At 46.2% G+C, this 20,979-nt stretch overlaps 1 protein-coding gene across 2 annotated transcripts in view; it reads left to right on the top strand.

Annotated features, from left to right (window-relative positions):
* HYDIN (HYDIN axonemal central pair apparatus protein) overlaps positions 1 to 20,979 on the top strand; it is a 3,619,565-nt gene that overhangs the window by 1,171,383 nt on the left and 2,427,203 nt on the right. The gene's annotated exons all lie outside the window — the stretch shown is intronic.

Genomic DNA, 20,979 nt, shown 5'->3' with positions numbered 1-20,979 from the left:
TCAACTGCTATAAACACCCACAGAGCCTGACTTGTGTTTTACTATCAGAGCAGACTTAAGAAGAATTGAGAAGCTCCATAAAGACATTAGGAATCTGGTGACCTGGGAACATCTACATGTAGACAAAACTGTAGCATTGTGTGTTATGCTGGTTGAACCTTTGCAGCAGCTATTTGCAATCGATATTTACAAGGAGTAACGTAAGCGTTGTACAAAATGGTGGCTTCTGCCAATGAATGTTCATGGGGAGGACTGCAGCTTATATGCTGGTAATGCATACATAACTTGCCATCAATAAATCGCTTTTCACTACTCACGTCCACCGGAATAAGGAAGGAGAAGTATCTAATGTGCTGCCCTGCACTGTCACAACACAAATCAGTCTCAGCGCTGTGAGGTTGGTGAACATCAAGGTAATACCACAGCAAATCACTGCAAACAACTTAAGAATGGGGGACAAGGAAAATGGTAAAAATTCTAAACGCCTGAAATCTGACCCACCGACGCCAGTCGAAGGGAATAAAGGAATGGCAGAAGCCATGGAGACAATTCTGAGCAGACTGGAAGAAGTTAGGGACTTGGCCAAATCCACCAAAGAGGAGGTTGTTGCAATCCGCCAGGATATCAAAGTCATCAACTCGAGACTAACGGAATCCGAGAGCAGGATAAGTAAATTGGAAGACTTTGAAAATAGAACATGTGGAGCCATCAAGAATCTCTCCTTATGTTCGGATCATCTTGTGAGGAAAGTTGCGGAATTGGAGGATAGGAATAGAAGGGGGAACCTAAGAATTTTTGGTATGCCGGAAAAATCAGAGGAATCCTATGACTCATGCATACCCTTCCTTGAGCAGTGGTTCACACAGGCCACAAATCTAACCTTCACTCAGCCACTGGAGTTCGATAGGGCACATAGAGTACCAGGACGATTCTCTAAGGAACAGAAGGGCCCGAGAGCGATTGTGTGCAAACCGCTAAGATACCAGCACACGGAGCAGATACTTACCTTCGTCCGCAAACATAACCATGTGCTGTGGAAGGGTCACAAAATCTTCATCTCACAAGATTTCAGTAAGGAGACTATGGAAACCAGGAAAGCTTTCCTTGCATTGAGACCACAACTGAAGACACTTGGTTATATGTATGGCTTTATAGGTCCAACAAAGTTTAAAGTAACAATACAAGGTGTGACTCATGTGTTCTCTGACCCACGAAAATTGCGACAACACCTGTCCAACCAGGGAGATGGCAACATGGAGGTCTCCTCTTCAGCTCAACAAGGAGCCTCTTCATCCGGCCTAGGATGAGCTTTTGATTACCGGTGCTATCACTCTCATGTTTCCTGGCTCCTCATAATGTACCTAATCTGACCTGAGCTAAGTATGAGTGTCTTTTGACCGAAAGTGGTACATGGTCAACTGCCACGAATAGGTTGTTCATTGCTCAATTAAATTCTACTCACCTGGCGGCCTGTTCTGTTCTGTTCTGTTCTATGATCCTTTTGGGCCCTCTGCCAGCGAATCTTCTACTATCCGGAACTGTGTCAGAACGGTCTCTCAAGTCCTTGTTAAATCTAGGCTACCATGCTAATGTTCTTATGCCTCAAAATAACGTATTATGCTATAGCTTTATTCTGTAGCACACCTCTTTGGTTTTATGTAGATCCATGGTACTTCACCCGCTATTACTGGTGTGCTTAGTTCCCGCTACCACAATTAATGTAGTTGCTTTTTCTGAACTCAATGTTATGGAATCATTGTTGCTTCTCGTTGCCTACATACCTGTTTCACTTTTTCTCTAAACTGGGGTTGCAGCCCCAAGGATTAATAGTTGTGAGTAAGCTGTTTGGAGGCGGTCTCGAGGTCGTCATTCCCGAGTCGCCATGTTCCTTTTATACTATTGGGGTGGGAGGGGTGGGTTGTGGGTGAGGGAGGAGGGTGGAGGGAGGTTTGTAGGGGTGAGGGGGGGATTGTTTTCACATTTTGTATATTGTTTTGTTTTGTTTTTTCTATTTTGCATCCTATTTTGCATCCACTGTATCACATTGCATTCCGAAGCTTACATTCTGGTCTTCAATTTCCTGCACATTGTGCTAGCCATGCAATCAATACAAGCTATGCTACTGCCGGTATTGTCAAATGTCTAATGCTCTCTATACGATCTAAATCCTATACATATACATGTGTTATGAGACAATATCAGATGTTGTATAATTGATGGCTCCTGTTATAGATACTCCGATAGGGACAACGACTATAGCTAACCTTAGAATATTATCGTTGAATGTGAAAGGCCTTAACCAACCGGTTAAACGCCAGAAGATACTTGATTATCTACGTAGGCAACGTGGAGACATAGCCCTGTTGCAGGAGACAAAACTGGAAGCGAAGCAATTTCACACACTACGCAACAAATACTACACTGAGGTAATAGGCTCTGAGGCAATCTCTAAAAAAAATGGGGTGGTGATGCTCGTGGCAAAGACTGCAAACGTGGAGGTGATCTCCTCTACAACAGACACGAAAGGTAGATGGGTTTCGGCGAAACTACTCAAAGATGATACTGAATTCTTTATTACGACAATATATGCCCCTAATGCACACGACCCGTCTTTCTGGCTAGGTCTCACGAAACAGATCAACTCCATCCCAGACACGGCAGTTCATATTTTGGCGGGCGATTTCAATCTTCCGTATGACCCGGTACTAGATAGAGACTCCAAATGCGTCTTTCGCCCAGGCAGAGCCCATAAGGCGTTCATGACGCTGTGCAGTAGGTTCCATATGGTAGACACGTGGCGCTTATTACATCCTGATGGTAGAGACTATTCTTTTTACTCCCCACCACATGACTCGTTCTCGAGAATTGACTACATACTCATATCTAAAAACGCGGTGGCCAGAGTTGAGGATTCGGACATTGCTCCCAGATTAGTCTCTGATCATTCCTGCGTCTCTCTCACACTATCTAATGTTAAACCGACTACTCGTCAGTCCATGTGGAGATTCAACGACGCTATTCTTAATGACACAAAACACAAAGAAACCATTGACAACGCCATTAAAGATTTCTTAATGACAAACAAAAAAGGGGACACCTCAGATACCATTCGGTGGGAGGCGCTAAAATCCACCATAAGGGGACTTATCATAAAACTATCCTCTGCAATTAACAAGAACCGCACCGCGGCCTTGCTGAAATTAGAAGAGGACATCTCAAAACTCCAGCGCAAATACCTGAATGATAGAAACCATGAGGACCTAATGGAACTGTCCAACCGAAAATACACCTATAACAAACTTATCAGTGAGAAGGCGGTATCTGGCTGGACAGGAGGAAGCGTTTTAAAATCTGTGATTCTAATAAGGCAGGGAAAGGACTAGCGGCATATCTTAAATTTAAAATTCAAAAAAACGCCATAACTTCTCTACTAGATGGGAATGGCACTCCTAGCTCTGACCCCAATAAGATTGCGAACATCTTCAAAGAATTCTATGAGAAACTTTATGCTAGGAACGTACACGTTGACAGAGAAAAAATGGAGACGTACCTCTCAAATTGTGCACTTCCAACACTTACGTCCACAGAAAGGGAGTCCTTGAACGAACCGGTCTCTGAATCAGAGATTATTACCGCGATCAAATCCCTCAAAAAGGGGAAAGCCCCTGGCCCAGATGGCTATACAGCACCATTTTATAAGACCTTCGCCCATGTTCTCGCTACTCCGCTATTAGAAGTCTTTCAAGAAATTAGTACCACGGGAGAGGTTAAGGGAACTATGGCTGAAGCCGTAATTGCAGTAATACCCAAGGAAGGCAAGGACTCTAAACTCCCTAAAAACACAGACCTATCTCGCTGATAAACTTAGACTGCAAGCTCCTGGCCTCGATTCTAGCAAGACGCATCCAGAAGGTTTTGCCGTCCTTAATACATCCATCACAAGCGGGATTCCTGAAAAACAGGTTGTCGAGTGATAACACTAGAATTCTGGCTCATGTTATTGAAAAGGCGAGGCTCTTATCCACACCCACTGTAGCGATTACACTAGACGCTGAGAAAGCGTTCGACAAAGTGGATTCGACATATTTGAATGCGGTACTACACAAATTCGACCTGGGCCCTCTATTCACTAAATTAGTCATGTCCCTCTATGCCTGTCCCTCCGCTAGAGTGAGATCTGGTGGTGCTTTTTCCTCCCCTTTTAATCTAGAACAGGGTACTAGGCAGGGTTGCCCCCTGTCCCCGTCCTTATTCCTCCTAGCAATTGAACCCTTTCTGTGCTATATAAGGGAAAATCCCGACATTGCAGGAATTCGATTCACAGACTGCACAATTAAACTCACGGCCTACGCTGACGATGTGCTGGTCTTGAGTGAGAAAGCTGATAAAGCTATACCGGCATTACTCTCTACAATTGAAGAATTTTCGTGTGTATCCGGATACTCCCTGAATAAGGATAAAACAGAAGTGAAATTACTAAATAACCTGTGTGACAAAAATATCCTGGGCGACTCCGGACTTACCTGGCAGCCGAAGAGTTTTAAATATTTAGGTATGGAAATTGAGAGGGATTTGATAACCACCCTAAAAATCAATGAGGATATACTCTATAAAAAAATACAAAAACTATTAGATGGTTGGTCACCAAAATTCCTCTCATGGTGGGGTAGAGCAGAGACGTTAAAGATGATGATCAACCCTGTGGCGGGACCAAAGGAAACGAATACTCTGTACGTGCAGGTAAGGCTGGTTTTATTGCTATTAACAAGCGCTTGCGCTGCTGAGGAGGATTGCGATAGTATGGCAGAGGCGCTTCGGTGCTTCTTCTCACAGGTGAACTCTTCTCTTTCCTTATCTCACTCCCGGGTCTTCCTCCCTTGCTTGGAACTCTGGGTCCTGTAGTCCCGTCCGTCTTGACAGGCGGTGTCACCAAGCCGGATATGTAAGGAAGAGAAGAGAATACGTCTTAGGCAGACGTTCCGGGTTGCCAAGACAGTGTGGGAAGGGTAAGTGAGGGGAAACACACGTGCAGCACAGCAAACAGCGAAGTGGCGGCGTGCAGTAGGAAAGGGGCACAGTGAAGGGCGAACGAGTAACGGGTGCACTACGGAGGTTTTAAGCCTCGTCTACCCGCCCAGCCCACGATACGATCCCGTACCTGGGTTAGCCACACTTCCCTTGAAGTGTGGCTGGGCGAAGCGCCGTGTCGGTGGCCTCCTGGCTCAGCTACAGCTGGGCTCGCCTCTTCCGCCGTCCGCTCTTCTCCTTCACTCTCGACCACGGGTCCGTCCTCTTGGTTCGCTTCTTCCTCGTCGTCCTTCCTCCTCACTCCAACTCCTCCGGGTGATGAACACACCCCCGTCTCCGGCGTCTCTACTTTTATTTCCGGGTCCATGGCCGGCCAGGGGGCGTGGTCCGCGACGTCCTCAGTCCACTTAAAGTAACAGTACCCGTCCTCTTCTCTCGTGCTGACCTCCTCCCCAGGCGCTGCCCCAGTCCAGTCCACCGGCCGCTGTAGGGATGATAAAGAGGTGAGCACGGATGTAGTGACAGGGGGGAGATGCCCTCGTGATAGGGACCCCGCCCCCATGCCACACACCTCCCCCCCAGGAATCTCCCGATCGGGGAGAGGGTAGCGTGAAAGGAAGTCTGCACTACCATTGTCCCTGCCCCTGCGGTGACAGACCGAGAAAGCGAAAGGCTGGAGAGTCAGAAACCAGCGAAGGACCCTCGGGTTGTTGGACTTGTTCCTGCTCATCCAAGTCAGAGGGGCATGGTCGGTGTATAGGGTAAAGGGGTGCCCTTCCAGGTAATACCTTAGCTTGTCCACCGCCCACTTAATGGCCAGGCATTCCTTCTCTATGGTAGGGTACTTGACCTCCCGGGGAAACAGTTTCCGACTAATATAGAGAATCGGATGCTCAGTACCTTCCTCAGACATTTGAGACAAAACCGCCCCCACCCCATAGTCGGATGCGTCGGTGTGGAGAATGAACGGTTTGTGGAAGTCCGGGGACCGCAACACGGGGCTCGTGGTGATAGATTTCTTTAGCGTGGTAAATGCGGCCCACATGGCAGTCGTGGGAGTCCTTAATCCCGCGGGATTGTACCCGTTCTTCAGGGTGTCAGTGAGGGGACTAGCCAGATCGGAGAAGGAAGGGATGAACCGGCGATAGTATCCTATCAAGCCGAGGAAGGCCCTCATGTCTTTCTTGGTTTGGGGAAACGGTGTCTCTGCGATGGCTCTGATTTTCTCGATCTGTGGCTCGATTAACCCGTGTCCCAGTAGGTACCCCAGGTATTTGACTTTCTGGAAACCCATTCTGGTCTTTTTGGAGTTTATGTGTAAGCCTGCCTTTTGGAGCTGGTTCAGAATGGCTGTCAGATGCTGCTGATGTTCCTCCCAGGAGGCGCTGAACACGATGATATCATCCAGATATGCGGAGCTAAAAGCTTGGTGTTCTCGCAGGACGTGGTTCATTAAACGCTGAAACGTCGCGGGTGCTCCGTGAAGGCCGAAAGGCAATACATTAAACTCGTACAATCCGCCCGGTGTGGAAAACGCTGTTTTCTTTCTGTCCTCTTCTTTGAGGGGGACCTGCCAATATCCCTTGGTCAGGTCTATCGTGCTAATGTATTTCGCCCGACCCAATTTCTCGATTAACTCGTCGATACGGGGTATGGGATACGCATCGAAAGATGATACAGCGTTCAAGGCGCGGAAGTCCATACAAAATCGCGTGCTGCCGTCGGGTTTCGGGACCATCACTATGGGGGATGACCACTCGCTCCGTGAGGGTCGGATAACTCCCATCCGTAACATCTCTCGCACCTCTTTTTGGATGGCGTCTCTCCGCGCTGCTGGAATGCGGTATGGTCTCTGTTTTACAATGGTTCCCTTTGGGGTCGTGATCCTGTGTTCAATATAGGACGTTTTTCCTGGTCTATCCGAAAACAGATGGGCAAAAGGTTTCAGCGTCTCATCCAACTCCTGGCGTTGGCCTTTCCGGAGATCCTCGTTGATGACGAGATGTTCCAGAGTCGTCTCGGGGCCTGACCCAGTGGGCAGGGTGTAATGATGGGCAAGAGGGGGTGGTCCGATCCATTTCTTCAGGATATTGATGTGGTATATCTGTGATTTTCTGGCTGATATCCTCAATTTATATGTTGTCTTCCCGACGGTTTCTAGCACTTGATATGGCCCCTGCCATTCGGTATGGAATTTTTTTGTCGTGGATGGTAGGAGGACTAGGGCCCAGTCACCCTCCTCCAATCTCCTCCATCTCTTCCCCTTGTCGTAACACGTCTTCTGCTTGACCTGGTTTTTCTCCAGTTGGGAATAGGCCAGCTCTTTGATTTTCCCCAGGGTATTCCTCAAAGCTTGGCTGTAGTCGAGAAGACTCCTGACATCGCCCTGTTGGTCGGATTCCCATACCTCTTTAGTCATTTCCAGCAGACTCCGTGGTTGCCGACCGTATAACATCTCGAACGAGGAGCAACCGAGGCTGCTTTGTCGTTGTCCTCTGATCACGTATAAGGCCAAGGGGAGGATTCGGTCCCATTCACTCCCGTTCACTGACAACATTTTCTTCATGGTTGTCTTGAGGGTACCGTTGTATGCTCCACCAGTCCGTCCGTTTGAGGGTGATACACTGAGGTCCGGATCTGGTGGAGATTCAGCAGCGCACACACCTCCTTCATAAGTCTGGACATGAACGGGGTGCCCTGGTCGGTGATCACTTCCTTCGGAAAACCGACCCTTGAAAATAGGTCCAGAAAACGTTCAGCTATGGCCTTGGTGGTTGGGGCTCGGAGCGGAAAGGCCTCTGGGAACCGTGTCGCATAGTCAACTATGACAAGAGCGTACATGTTGCCTCTCTTTGTTTTCGGAAGTGGACCGATGAGGTCCATGGCGACCCGCTCAAATGGCACCCCTATTATAGGCAGCGGCTGCAGGGGTACGGCCGGGGGACGGGTGGTATTCTTTTTCTGGCATATGTTGCAGGCCTGGCAATGGTTTTTGAGGTCTTTGTACACCCCTGGCCAATAGAAGTAGCGTAAGACGTTCTGAGTAGTTTTCTCCGTTCCGGAGTGTCCGGCTAACAAGTGAGTATGTGAATAGTACATGATTTGTTCCCTGAAGTCTTGTGGGACCAGCAACTGCGGAGCGTCTGTGGGGTTCCCCTGTCTATACAGTAGGTCGTTTTGGATCAGAAAACGAGGGTACCTGACAGGGTTGTCGTCCTGTGTGTGATGGGCTTGTTCCCAGGCGTTGTAGAGACTGGCGTCATTTGCCTGCGCGAATTTAAAGCTCCGATCCGTAACCCATGGATCGGCGGTTATCATGGCGGTTGCCGGCCCGTCCTTGTTCTCTTTTTGTAGGGTTTTCCAGAAGGTCTCTAAAAAATGGGGATTGTCCGTCCCTATGATGATCTCCTCCGGTAGAGTCTCTAACACCCCCACTTTCACCGCTATCGTCTTTGCGTCGGGCATTAGAAGGGGAATGTATGCAACCGGATGTGATTTTACGTCCCCATGGACGCATTTGATGTGTACCAGAGTATCGGGCACGACCTGTCCCTCTCTCACCAGGGACCCCTGTACTACCGACTGTTTACAGCCGGAGTCTAATAGTGCTTTAGCCCTTGTCCCGTTCACCCAAACACTTACATAAAAGGCACCTCCTAACTCCGCTGAATACATGATGGGTTTCGGAAGGTAGCCGACCTCCATCGGCTCTTCAGGAGGGGCTCTTCGCTGGGGACACATCCGGGCTATGTGGCCCCATAACCCACACTCGAAGCACTGCGGCCCCTTGAACAGCGGTCCCTCGGGTTTAGTTGGTCTCAGTGGCTGGATGTTGGACAGGGGACGGAACGGCTGGACCCCAGGTGGGGGTCGGGTAGTCTTTGCAAACCGGGGTGGTGGTCGGTTCGGTTTTTCCAGTTCCATCGGAAGGGTCTTTGGTTGGGCCCTGGAAAAGGTAGTCGCCATCTTCATCCTGAAAAACAATGTTTTGGGGTTATCTCCAGGCGTCCCCCGTTCCTTCCTGAAACGAACCCTGTAAGCTTCGCTATCCATCCCCAGATGGTCCAATATGATGGCTTTAATTTGGCCGTAGGGGGTCTGTCCCCCGGGGTTGGCCACTTGATAGGCCGCCTGTGCTTCAGTGGTCAGGAGAGGAGCAAGGAAGAACGGCCATTTCTCAACCGGCCACCCACAGGCCAACGCCACCCTCTCAAAGTTGGTCAAAAATGCGTCTGGATCGTCCCCAGGGATATATTTTTGCAGTGACATACCTGACGGCGTGGGATGCATAGCTCTGGGCTCTCTAAGGGCCGGACTAGCGGTGTCCCCCATTATTTTCTGTAGTCCCTCCATCTGTGAGGCTACCGTGTTTCTGAATGTCTCTCTGTCCGCCTGGGCGGCCGTGAGCTGTTGTTCTACAGCCCATCCTAACTGTTCTTGGCCTTTTACCAGGGTCTGTAGCAATTCTTCCATCTTGGGTTGACAGATGGTTAGTTGGGTGCCTGCATTCTCCACCACTTGTGGCGGGACCAAAGGAAACGAATACTCTGTACGTGCAGGTAAGGCTGGTTTTATTGCTATTAACAAGCGCTTGCGCTGCTGAGGAGGATTGCGATAGTATGGCAGAGGCGCTTCGGTGCTTCTTCTCACAGGTGAACTCTTCTCTTTCCTTATCTCACTCCCGGGTCTTCCTCCCTTGCTTGGAACTCTGGGTCCTGTAGTCCCGTCCGTCTTGACAGGCGGTGTCACCAAGCCGGATATGTAAGGAAGAGAAAAGAATACGTCTTAGGCAGACGTTCCGGGTTGCCAAGACAGTGTGGGAAGGGTAAGTGAGGGGAAACACACGTGCAGCACAGCAAACAGCGAAGTGGCGGCGTGCAGTAGGAAAGGGGCACAGTGAAGGGAGAACGAGTAACGGGTGCACTACGGAGGTTTTAAGCCTCGTCTACCCGCCCAGCCCACGATACGATCCCGTACCTGGGTTAGCCACACTTCCCTTGAAGTGTGGCTGGGCGAAGCGCCGTGTCGGTGGCCTCCTGGCTCAGCTACAGCTGGGCTCGCCTCTTCCGCCGTCCGCTCTTCTCCTTCACTCTCGACCACGGGTCCGTCCTCTTGGTTCGCTTCTTCCTCGTCCTTCTTCCTCCTCACTCCAACTCCTCCGGGTGATGAACACACCCCCGTCTCCGGCGTCTCTACTTTTATTTCCGGGTCCATGGCCGGCCAGGGGGCGTGGTCCGCGACGTCCTCAGTCCACTTAAAGTAACAGTACCCGTTCTCTTCTCTCGTGCTGACCTCCTCCCCAGGCGCTGCCCCAGTCCAGTCCACCGGCCGCTGTAGGGATGATAAAGAGGTGAGCACGGATGTAGTGACAGGGGGGAGATGCCCTCGTGATAGGGACCCCGCCCCATGCCACAAACCCCTTGGTAAATTACATGGCGTGTATGCTCCCCATCACCTTCACGGAGGATTTTCTGCATAAAATAGAGAAGTCATTCACGGACTTCGTGTGGAAAGGGAAGAAACCGAGAATTGCCATGAAAAATTACAACTTCCAAAGCTTAAAGGTGGTATAGGTTTACCCAATTTTAGAAACTACCAAACTGCCTTTCTCTGCAAGCAGGGAGCTTCCTGGTTTGCCGAAGACCCTAATTATACGCCTCTATGGATTGATATTGAGAAACCATTATAGGCAAGGCCCCGCTTTCTGCTGTACTTACAATGGACCTCTCACACCTTACGCACTCTAAATACATTATGCTCAATACCAAGAGAGCTCTTTTGCGATTAGATCACCTTCACAAGACTGGTCTGCAAATCCACAATTCAACTTCTGCATCTTTATGGCGCAACCCATTGATTAAAATTAGCGGCTCGCCCCCCATATGGGACCACTGGTCTGATAAAGGTATTAATGTAATTTCAGATCTCTATGAGAACAACATGCCATTGCCCTTCTCGACTCTGCAGGCTAGGCACTCCCTATTACCGATTGACTTCTACGCTTTCCTGAAGCTAAAATCAGCTCTGTCCACACGAACATTCAAACCAGCGACACCTTGGCTAAAATCAATGCTCCCGCACTTCCAATCCTCGGGGCATTTCGTCTCAAAAATATATAAACTACTTGCACCAACACCCAACAAATCGATGAGACGTAATGAAATCAAATGGGAAGCAGAGCCAAACAACACTGGTATAGACATAGACTGGATCAGGATACATGCATCGGCACTCACACACAAGGTCTCGCCGATACTATCGCAGACCAAGTATATGATACTTAACAGGGCATTCTGGACCCCACAGAGACTATTTAAGGTTGGCCTGCGAGATACACCGACATGCTGGAACTGCTCATTGGACGTTGGTGATCTCCCACACATGTTATTTAATTGTCCCATGCTTCACACATATTGGGCCAAAATCTTTGATTATATTGGACACATATTTGCCATACATCCCACAAGGGAATTCATCTATATTATCCTGGGAGCCATAGACCCACTATTGAAGGGAGACCATGACCGCCAGCTTCTGGACCTCTTGCTAACACTGGCATGCAAGGTGGTCCTATGCAACTGGAAAACAGCGGCTGATGTCTCTTTCAATGCCTGGAGGGAGTGGCTGTCCTGCATCAGGGGCACTGACAATCCCGCTCTGCACTCGTCACCATGGCAAGTCACCAACAATAAACTATGGTCCTCCTTAGATCAGGCCTCCTTCACCTTCGACCCACCATAAGACACTGTCTGACTAAATCAACACTTAGTTGTTCCTTGGGGTAACTACTGCACAAAATGCACTGGGTATGATCCGTATTAAATGGGCATACTAACTATAGACGTACTGTGCAGGGATGATGAAGTATTGCATGGTATTACATGGCTGAACCTGGATGGAAGGCTTCTACGGAATTGCATGAAACAGTAATAATGCGATGATGATTGATTATTGTTTGTTAATATGCTATCACCTCTTTTATAGATCCGGAATGATGATTATTGTCTTGTTTTATATACTTTTCTTTACATTTTATATGTACTGACCCATACTTGATTTCGGCATCACTCTGATATGTTTGTATAAATACCGATGCTTTATTGCCGCTCTCATTTTTGTTATTGTTCAATAAAAAAAAAGATTTGAACTCAAAAAAAGTACTGCAACTACAGTTGTTAACACACCTGCTAATATGTACCTACGCCTACCATAGCTGGTAGTTTCCAGAACTTTTCTAATTTCAGACAGATGGGTGGAAAGTAGCAGCAGCAGAGTCTTTACTGTTGGTTGTCACCTATGCAAATAGCAAGACAAGGTTCAAACAATACATAATGAAGCTATTCAAAAAGTCTTTGTGAGCCTTCCCTAGCCCTATTCAGTGTTCTTCTTGCTCCTTCGGCTGCCTCAGGCCTTGGTAATCTTCTTATTTCTTTCAATAAAGTCAATTAAAATGTCTTTAATAAATCTTCAGCTCGACATTCAGTAAAATCAGGTCAATGAGATTTCGGGTCAGTCTATTCAGTGGCAAAGTAAGTTCAAAACTCAGTTCAGCCACAATATTTAGTTCAATGAGGCTCAGTTGGAATTGCACTATTATCCTCAAAATCCTAAAGTTCTCTCTCTATCATCAGTAGCAAAGTATGTCCACTAGGGAAACGAGTGCCTTTGACAGAGTACTATGGGTCTTTTTGATCTCATAATTTCAAGCCCTTCACCTTTACTGTCACTTAGGCCAGAATCCTCAGTAATAGTGTGGGGGCGCACGTCTCTCTTGCCTTCTTGGCCAACCCACATTATCATAGAAGTAGGCCCTTCACCAGGGTCTGAATATGGTTCAGGCAACTTCACAGGACAAGACTCTCCAGCCTAGGCTTCAATTGTCGACTCATCAAGACGTCCCTCAGGCAGACAAAATGCTGTCTCAGGCTCTTGTTGGTCCCTTACAGCTTATCTAACCTGCTCCAGCTACCTCTCGGTTTCAGCCGGTCTTCTGGGAGAGGAGAAGTCACATCATCAAGGGGACACTCAACTCTGCGAGTATGGGCTGCATGGATCCAGTTGGGGAGACCTCCACACTTGGCAGCAGTGGTTCTCATCAAAATAACCTTGTAATGGTCAGATTTTATTGTGGGATTCTTAGGTACTCAACATTGGGTTTTACATTAATGCGGACGGGCACCACTCTTTTGATAAGGCCTATGTCCTTTCCTGAAAAGTCACATTATCTTTAAGATCAGGTGGTAAATCATCATTTGTCATCAAGGGGTACAATCCAATGTCTGGACCTTGTCTTGCCAATTTGAAGGCAACATATTTGTCTCACCAAATTGAAGGCAACATCTTTGTCATGTGTCTGGAACTCTACACCCTTTGGGTTACAGTAAATGGTGCAGTTCAATTTGTACAACAGGTCACACCCTAACACACCACAAACTGATGATTCCCCTCAAAGTACTATATTTTAACATGTACTTCTTCTGCCACTGGGCTTGTCATTCGCTTGTTTGCGCCTCCTACAACTTTGATTCTTTTTCCCGAGAGTGGTAGGTTTAGGACTTCCACTGTTATATTAGTAGAGTGGGTAGCACCAGTATCAATCATGAATGATATTGGATGACCATTCACCTCATCTTCTATGAATGGACTACTCTGGTCTACCACTAAGACTGCTCCAAGAACGCAATCTTCCTCCCCGGTCAGGCACCGTCATAGTGACAGGTCAGATCCTTAATCCTCAACTGCTTCAAACAAGAAAATTGTTGAAATTTGCTCTAATTTTGGAAAGAATTCTGATTTACGTTTGGGACTTGGTTTGAATTAAATCTTGGACCATTTGCATTTTGCTTCGGCATCAAGGCTTGTGGAACCTGCATCACTGGTTCTTGAGGCAAATTATAATTCTGCATTCTTGGCCTCTCTCCATTCTGTGACTGTACAGGGTTATTATCTTGGGGTTGTGTAAATTCTGAACCTGATTCTCATTCACCATTTGGCTGGGATTAAGTTGACATTCCGACTTGCAGTGCCCAAACATTTTGCAAAAACGGCAAGGATTCATTCTCTTCAAAGTTGCCACATCAGTCCCAGTACTCGGGTCAACTGGAACACCACAACCTCTACCTTGCTGTGGGAATCCATTTCTACCTTGCATCACAGGAGTTCCCTGCTGATATACTCCGTGCATAGACCCAACATTCCCTACAAAAGGATGACAGATTTCCCCTCTGTGCAGCTTTCATCTATGCCACCATTAATTTCTCCTTTAATCTCCTCTGTTTCATCTCCAATCTCCAATTATTGACAACAATATTTTGCATATCTCAAGGATTCATCAACCAATGTATTCTGCCAACAAATCAAGTGTGGTTGAATCATCAAGCTAATCTCAGGTCTCAATCCTATCACAAACCAGGGCACAAAATGTCCATGTCTTTGAGTTCGAGAGTCAGTCAGTCAGTCAGTCAAAAGTACTTTATTCGGTTCACAGCAGAAACCATAAAAGTATACTAAACATCGAAAGTCAAGATCACAATCAAATACAAGAATTTTTTTTGCAAATTAGCAATCCCTACTGTACATTATCATAGTAAAAAAACATACACTAACAATATAGGCAAGGGAAAATTTCTTTATATCTGCAAATATCATATAAAAAGACCATTAAGAGAAGAAGAACATTTAAAAAAAAGAAAGCGCTCAGTCGCAATTCAACGATTCACCTCCGCTGTGTTCAATAGGTCCACTTAATCTTCCTCTTAAGCCTGATAGCTATTGTCAAAAAGTTTGCTATGTTAAAAATCTCCCAAACATTCGACAGCAGCTGCAAATACAAGAGGGCAGGTTTAACTTGTCTAAAGCCCTTGTCTTTAATAAGAGGAATAATTAACCTTTTGCGGATAGGGCGAAAATGATCACAGAAGAAAATAAAGTACACAGTGTCCATGATAGAAAATCCATCACACGAACAGATCTCCAGGTCTTTCTCCTTAGTCCAACCTGGACGTTCTGTAAGAAGAAGATGGAATTTGTTCAATCTGAACTTTGTCAATAAGAATTGATGATTAGTATTATTAACGATTCTTAAATAGGGTTCTATTTCTCTTGAGGTTATTAACAGCTAATGAGCCCTTACAGTTGGTTTACCCAGCTCCTTGTCCTCTCTGGCCAGAGATACCATCAGCTTATGTGTGTCTTTCACCCATTTTACATCCCCCTTCAATAGTTTATTTGGCCGATCAAACAATTCCGGGCGGCCCAATTTTACTGCTAGTTTTTTAACATAATTCAGCCAGGGGATAGAGTTGCCATGCTCAAGGGCTAGGCAATCCCCGAGAATTTCATGATTCAACTCTAATTCGGGGTTCAGCCAAATTTAGATCCATTTTAATAGCGGGGCAACGGCTATACGATCTTCTAAGTATTCTACCCCACACTCTTGGTGAGCGATGTAACCGGAGGTTGACTGGGGGATGGATAAGATAGATTTCAAGAACTTATCCTCTGCCACCTGCATGGCCTTTACGTTTTTAAACCCCCAAAGATCTGCTCCGTACATGGCTAATGAGATATATTTGGCATCATATATTTTCAGCACGGCTTGCAACGGCTTCACCCCCAGTTTGCGAGCAAAACCCCAAACTGCCAAAATGGACCTGGCAAAAGCATTATGTTTTGCAGCCAATTGGGGCAACCATGTGGACTTGTCATCAAAAGTAACCCCAAAATATGGAAATCTCGAATCCCTAGACAAAACATTTCCTTCACAGTGCAAAGTTTTAATTCTTTTGGGTCTACTGCCCACAATCATTACATGCGATTTTGAAAAATTTACACTGAGATCCAACGCTTTCATAAAATCAGCAAATGAATTTAAAAGACATTGCAGCCCTACTGCTGTGCGTGCTATAAGAGCGGCGTCATCCGCATAAAGTAATGCCGGGATGAAATGCTTGCCTGCCCTTGGTATGTCCTTGCACACCTCAGTTAAAACAGTGCCTAGATCATTAATGTAAAGGGTAAAGAATAGGGGGGCCAAAATACAGCCCTGCCTAACCCCATTAGTGATCCCAATCTTACCCGTACAATTACCCAAACTGTCATATCTTACTGTGGCCGAGATGTCCCTATAGAGGTCGGCAAGGAAGTGCACAATGGTTTTTTCCACGCCAAGCTTAAGAAGCAACCCCCATAATTTGGACCTACTCACACGGTCAAAGGCCGAGGAAAGGTCCATGAAGGCTAAATATAGCGTGCCCCTATTGGCGATTGTGTATTTCCCAATTAATAGTTGGAGGTTAAGGCTTTGATCTATAGTGCCTCGTCCTTTCCTAAACCCAAATTGTAGGACTGAAAGGGTATTTGTTTCAGGCAGCCAACCTGTAAGTTTTCCTAAGACCACCCGACCTAGCACTTTCACAGCAGAATCAATTAGGGAGATCGGGCGATAACAGCTAGGTTCCCCTCTATTACCTTTCTTAAAAATGGGTATAATGACGGATTCAGACCAGGTGCCCGGAATACCTTATTTACATACCCTGTTAAAACCATTGGTTAAAACAGTAGACCAGGTCTTGACGTCTGATTTAAAGAGGTCGGCTGGGATGGCATCAGGGCCCGGAGCCTTGTTACATGTCATCTTCCTGATGGCGTCTGCCACCTCTGTCTCAGTAACCACTAAGGTATAGGAATCCACAATAGAGGTAGGTGTAGCCACCTCCCCTGGGTTTTCCCCTTCATAAACTGATTAAAATGACAACACCACACCTGTTCCTGAATGCCGCAATCCAGTTGGTCATTACAAGGATCATGGAAAAAGGGTTTGTTTTCAACTGCCCAAAATTTGGAGCTATTCTTAAGAACGTCTATAGAGGTTAATTCTTCCCAGGCCTCATCCCTAATTTCCCGTCTTCTGATTTCCAGTGCGTCTTTATAGGCTTACCTTGATGAGGCCACAAGGGCCTTATCCACTGGTTTATGTTTCAGGGCCGCCATCAGCTTTTGATTAGCTGATGAACAGTTTTGGTCAAACCAGCCCACCCCAGCAGGGCCCTTAGCTTTACCTGGTCGTCTAAGATTGGCTGCGACCTGGGTAAAGATTTTTGAGTATGCCTCTAAAACCTCTTCATTCCCTGCTTGTACGTTCATACATGTGTGCAGCTCAGTTCCTACCTTAGTTAATAGGTTGTTAAAAAAGTCTCCAGGTACAACTCTGCTCCATCTAATTCTGCAGGCCTGGTCTGTCGGGCAGATGTCAGACTTATCCGTCCTGTTATGGCCTGACTCTGGTTTTTTAATCAGGTTCATAATACTAACAACCACTGGGTTGTGGTCACTAAAGTGTGACCAAACCGCTGAGTAACCATGGATCTTGTCGCCCAGCGTGGAGCTAATAAAGATGTAATCAATAACTGAGTGACTTCCATTCCCTTTAAAGGTAGGGATCTCCTCATCCACCATAGATGGTAGCATTAAACCATTATCTGCCAAAATTGTTTCAAGGAAATCTCCTTGTGCAGAATGCTCGAAGTGGGTATCCCCATGCTCTATGGGGCCTAATTGATCTAATGCCTGACATTTATCCGGGCAACCATGAATGTTAAAGTCGCCCAGAACTATGATGAAGCATTGACTTTTGTTGATCTCTTTGTAATCTGACAAAAAAAGAGTTAACATGGCCAGATGTTCAATCGTGGTGACTCTATCATAAGAATTATAAAAATTAATAATTAAGATGATGCCCACCCCGCTGCAAGCAATTTGTACTGCCAAGCAGTGTGATGACCCTGTGTCTAATTGGGTATGGGTTCCTGGGATGGTAGCCGAGATTAATGTAACCAACCCAACCTTTGCCCTCCCCATATTGGATGCTGCTGCAGGGATATAGTGGGTGGAATAACCATCTAAGCCAAAAATATTCCCCGTATCCCATGTTTCTTGCAGCCCGATAATGTCAGCCCCACATGAGTTCGAGAGTCTCCATTCCAGTATGCTGTTTAAACACCTGCAACAAACTCTCATTATAGGCATGCACTGACTCTTTGGCCTCTTTGGTCGACCGGTTAGACTTGACCCAATCAATATCTTTAGCTGGAATCCTCCCTTTCGAAAAGGTTGTCACCTTTTCATACTTTTTCATCACCAACTGTGACGTAGCATTTGATACCAGATTTCTTTGGGGCTCCCACTCTGGCCCTTCTATAGCCACTTTGTATTCCGCACACAAATCACTTGGAACCACAATCTCGTACCAAGTATTCAAATCCATCTAAAAGACCTGTGAAATCTTCACAAATCGCTCAACCTGTGTATACCATTCCACTGGCTTTTCTCTTAATTTGGGGAGCTTATTTGTGAATGACGCAAGATCACTTCTACTCCAAGGCACGTGGACATAACCTTCACTAGGCACTTTTGCTAGTGGAAAAGTTGTGGTGCCTCTCCCTCCACTGTGGACGAGACGGCCCTTCTGTAGATTTCCTTTTTTCTTTCTTTTGTGTCCTCCTGCCTTCCCATTTATCCATCTCACTCCATTTCCGGATTATTACTAATTTATTCTTTAATCTGCAATTTAATCCCTGATGTCCTCATGCTATGTAGGTCATTCTCATCAAAGCATACACAGTAATTTTTCTGTCGAGACTTGGTCCTATTCAGATAGATTACATACTTCTGAGCAAATTCAAACTGTTTTTCATGGGCTTGTCCCACACGTTTGGTAACATCTTTACACATGAATACAAGTTATTTCTCGTGGTAGCCATTTAATCGGGAAAGATCAAGGTTTCCTTGTATGATCTCATCCAGTTTCAACTTTAGTTTAATCTCATCCACTGCATTGTCTCCCACTGGGGACTGAATTATTTCTTTACCCATTTCTGATCCTTCTCTTGGGGGCCATTTATAGGCCTAATCTGATCACCTGGGTCCTTGGCACTGGGGCCTTTCTGTACTGCAGGGGCATTAGACACTATCCCTTCTTTTGAAGTGCTGTGATTAACACAAGAAGGTGTTTTCCAAATAGACAAGTCAAAGTTGGGTGATCTTTGGATAAACCATCCTGTGGGGGTAAACCCCGTCTGATTCATCATTGCATTTGCACTTGTAGCACAAGTAACCGGAGGAACTCTTTATATTCTTGGACTCACAGGGACGCTAACTGTCATACCTGCTCCAGTAGGGACTGCCTAAGTATGTGTTGTGTTTCCTGTCGATTCCGGTTCATACAAAGGAACTACGGGACCAATAAGACATTTAGTGCATTTGGGGCATTAAAACAATAGGGTTAATAGGGGCACTAATCCCAGTACTCTCTCCCATCAGGTTATAATTTGCACTCACTGGTGCAGTAGCTGTTCCAGAGTTTCCACTGACTCCTGCACCATTCATTCCCTCTAATTCGGCCTCATTGTATGGGCTGTTCGTGCTTACAACAACACATCCAGAAATCATCATTAGAATCACTGTTGCTGGTTTCACACTCACTCTCGGCGTTTCGTGTCTTTTCCCCTTTTTATTCTTCTCTTCCTTTCATTTCTCTGTTTCTCCACTTGATAATGAATGGTACAATCTAACTCCCTCTATCATATCAGTTCTCCACTTCTTTTGTTCTACATCCCACCTAACATCGGCACAAGTACGCCCTGTTTTTCAGGCTCTTCCCCGATACCTTTCCTTTTGCCTAGTATGAGCTGCACGCTCCCAATTGTTAAGCGCCTCTTATTCTCAAATTAAATGTGCCATAGCATGGAAACATTAATGCACCTTCCTTCTCTGTGATTGTATGTCAGTGATTCAGCCAAATCCATGTGTGAAGGCCCACGTTTATGCGGTTCAACACCAACCGACTAATCTCAGCGTGACACACTGTGATGTAGTTCTCACTCCTCACAGCAGCTCTCCCTCCTTTGCAATTTTCACGCACACAACCTTCTCTCAGCACTATGTACGCACAACAAAATTCAAAGTGATTTCAACAAATACCTTTGTCTGCTCCACTAAAGAAATCAAAGTATGATAATAACCAGCTTGTGGCATGACTCGTTTCGGCAAGGTTTGCCTTCATCTGATGCCTCTGGTACCGGGAAATTGCCACACCCCTCCTTTGAAATCGCTGCTCTACTAAGGAAATCAAAGTATTTAATCACACAAGAAATGGTTCAGATGTTAGGCTGTGTCGAGCCCAATAACAACTTCAACCCTTTACCTTAACTGCCACACTCACACAGCAATTAAAACATTACCACATCTCACCGTTCAATATCTGCAAAACACCGCAATCTAATCATAAGCAATTACAATGCGCAACCCTATTGATACTCTTTTTTTTGTTTTTTTACAAGGTAGGAGCTAATACTCATCCTTGCCTCACTCCCCCATTAACGGGGATAGAATTGGTATGTTCCCCTTTCTTCCCAAATCTAATTTGGGCATAGGTGCATTATGCAATTTCCTAAGTAGGAGTAAAAGATAGGAAGGAAGGCCCAACTCCTTAAGCACATTCCATAGTGCTCTCTAGGGACTAGGTGAAACGCACTTTTGAGGTCGACAAAGACCAAATATACGCTGCAGCCCCCCAACATTATTGATTTCCAATAGAGGAGCTGCAGCCTAAAAATTTGGTCTATTGTCGATATTTTAGCCCTAAATCCCGCCTGCAGAGGAGAGAGAATATTGTTATCCTCCATCCATAACTGTAGGCGATTCAATATGATCCTGGCAAAAACCTTTTGGGAGACATCAATCAAACTGATCGGTCTGTAATTGATAGGGAGGAGAGGTGAACCCTTTTTGAATATTGGTATCACCTCTGCGCCCAACCAAGTCTCGGGGAGGTCCATCCCTTCCATGATGGCTTTATAAACTCCCCAAAGGTAAGGGCCCCAGATCATAGATTCAGCCCGATAAAAATCACCGGGGACCTTGTTGAGCCCCGCCGCTTTCCCTGGCACTATT

The sequence above is a fragment of the Lissotriton helveticus genome, chromosome 12, assembly GCF_964261635.1.
Source record: "Lissotriton helveticus chromosome 12, aLisHel1.1, whole genome shotgun sequence".
NCBI classification, from domain to species: domain Eukaryota; kingdom Metazoa; phylum Chordata; class Amphibia; order Caudata; family Salamandridae; genus Lissotriton; species Lissotriton helveticus.
This window is presented reverse-complemented; position numbering and strand designations above follow the sequence as displayed.